Source organism: Callorhinus ursinus, unplaced genomic scaffold (assembly GCF_003265705.2).
Source record: "Callorhinus ursinus isolate GAN/ISIS: 27379988/994484 unplaced genomic scaffold, GSC_fseal_2.0 scaffold8, whole genome shotgun sequence".
In the NCBI taxonomy this organism is placed as follows: domain Eukaryota; kingdom Metazoa; phylum Chordata; class Mammalia; order Carnivora; family Otariidae; genus Callorhinus; species Callorhinus ursinus.
Genome location: NW_027397070.1, coordinates 8,379,839 through 8,382,213, shown reverse-complemented (window position 1 = coordinate 8,382,213; position 2,375 = coordinate 8,379,839). Strand labels below are relative to the sequence as shown.

The following is a 2,375-nucleotide window of genomic DNA, read 5'->3' as shown; positions in this document are numbered from 1 at the left end:
AGTTTGTTTCCTGAGATTAAGAATTCCTCATATCAGTGAGGTCATACAATACATGTGTTTCTCTAATTGACTTATTTCACTCAGCATAATACCCTCCAGTTCCATCCATGTCGTTGCAAATGGCAAGATTTCATTCCTTTTGATGGCTGCATAATATTCCATTGTATATATATCTCCTCCATGATTTCCTTGCCCTAATCCATTCTTATCTCCAGCTGTAAGAAAAAACTTCCTGAAGTTCAGCTTCAAGCATTCCTCCTCTTCCCACTACTGACTGAATTAAGTCCAAATATATCTGACTTTCTTTCAGTATTCTTAATAAACAAGTGTAAATCCTTCTTTTCACCCTAATTCTCAGTTTAGTGCTGCATTTTGGATGCCCCAGTTAACCTGGATTACCCATGGTATCTTGGATAATGCCCAGCTACCCTGGACAACCTTAACTACCTTGCTTTGCTGCCTTTAACAGCTCCCTGTTCACCTCACTCCCTAAAACCTCCCCTCCCCTGGCCCCATCAGAATTTTACTCATATTCTGGGGTTTAGAGCAAATATTGCTTCACTGATCAAGGCTTTGCTAATCTTTTACCTCTCTTTGTGATCAATCCCTCATTTCAATATACACAGCTCTTTATTTTTGCCTCCATTATGGTACCTTTCTTTCTCTGCCATATTACTATTTTAGGTTAACATATTCTTAAAAGTAGAAACTGAGTCTTATTTATTAAACATCCCAGTTTTTGAATATAGTAAGTCATAGTCAACACATATATCTCTTAATTCTGTTCCAGGAATTGTTCTAAGATCTTCTACATATATTAACACAACCCATGCAACAAACCTGCTAGGTAGGTGTGGTAGGTGGCCTTTAAGATGGCCCGCAATGATCCTGGACTCCTAATGTTCATACCTGTCTGTAATCAACTCTTTTTTTTTCTTTCAGTAAGTTGTTTATTGTAAGATAATTTACAAACGTCTTGCTGTCCTCAGTAGTTTAAACAATGGACCAACAATTTCTTCTGACAAGGACAGCAGTAAGCTAAAAATAAAAGCAGCTGGCTGAATTTTCCTTCTTTATCTCTTGTCTGAGGATGAAACTTGGTTTTCATTAATCCAGAGCTGCTGCACTGGAAATAATTTCAATCAACTCTTTCGTGATGACAGCCTGGCGGGTGCGGTTGAACGTCAAGGTCAGTTTGTCAATCATCTTCGGAAGCGTTCTTGCTAACGTTGTCCATGGCCGTCATCCTGGCACTTTGCTCACTTGTGGTGGATTCCTTTAGAGAAGAGTAGATGATGTTGGCCAAATTGTATTCTTGGTAATTCTGCAGCATGTCAGCATCAATATCATCATAGATACTCATGCTCTCAGCACTTGCAATGGTTTCAAGGGAAAAGATGGGCTTTTCTTCTGTCTTGTAGGAGATGACAGACAGACCTGAACCGATTAAAGATGATAGACCCTTCATCAAATTCATATCCGGAATTTAGTAGTTCAAGGGCAACGATGGACGCATCCCCCAAAGTAGGGGATTTTCTTCCCAATTCTTTGAAGGACACCAGAAACTGGTCAGAGTGAGTCCTATGAAGTATACCCCTGATTTTATCACCAATTCCAACAAGCATGACTTCTTTCCCAGCTGCTGTGAGCGTGGCCACCTCACTTTTCATCTGTTTAGCAACCGAGGAATGAATAGCACCACAGAGCCCTCGATCTGAGGACACACCAAAAAGGAGGTGTTTCTTCTTGTCTTCAGGCACCTTAATATCAGCTTTTTCATACAGAGCCAAAGATCCTGTCCCATATGCTCGAGCTCGTTTCAGTTCCCTCTCAGCTCGGGCATATTTTGCTGCCACTACCATTTTCATAGACTTGGTGATTTTCTGGATGTTTTTGATTGACTTTAGTTGCCTGGTAATATCTTTTAAAGTTGTCATATTTTGAACTTGGATCCATTGTGGCTGCATGGCGCAGGCTGAGAGCCCAGTGACGCCCGCCCCGAGAGAACATGGTGGTACTGGTCTGGTTGAAGGTCTGAAATCAACTCTTTTTGAGTATGAGCTGGACATAGCAACTTGTTTCTAATGAATACATATGGCAAAAGTGATGGGATGTCACTTCTGAGGTTAGGTTACAGAAAAAACTCTGGCTTCCATCTTGTGCTTCCTCTGTTCATTTGCTTGAGGGAAGCCAGTTGCCATCCCAGGAGCTGTGTCACAAGAAGGCTCACGTAGCAGGGAAATTCAAGAAGCTGCTGACCAACAGCCAGAGTAAACCTAAGGACCTCAGTCTGATAGTCCATGAAGAACTGAATCCTGCTAAGAATCACGTGAGCATGGAAGTAGATCATCACCCAGTCAAGCCTTCAAGTGAGA

At 41.5% G+C, this 2,375-nt stretch overlaps 1 pseudogene; it reads right to left on the bottom strand.

The window, feature by feature from the left end:
* Positions 1-945: 945 nt before the first annotated feature.
* LOC112821793 (ATP synthase F(1) complex subunit gamma, mitochondrial-like) lies at positions 946-2,012 on the bottom strand (annotated as a pseudogene).
* Positions 2,013-2,375: the final 363 nt, after the last annotated feature.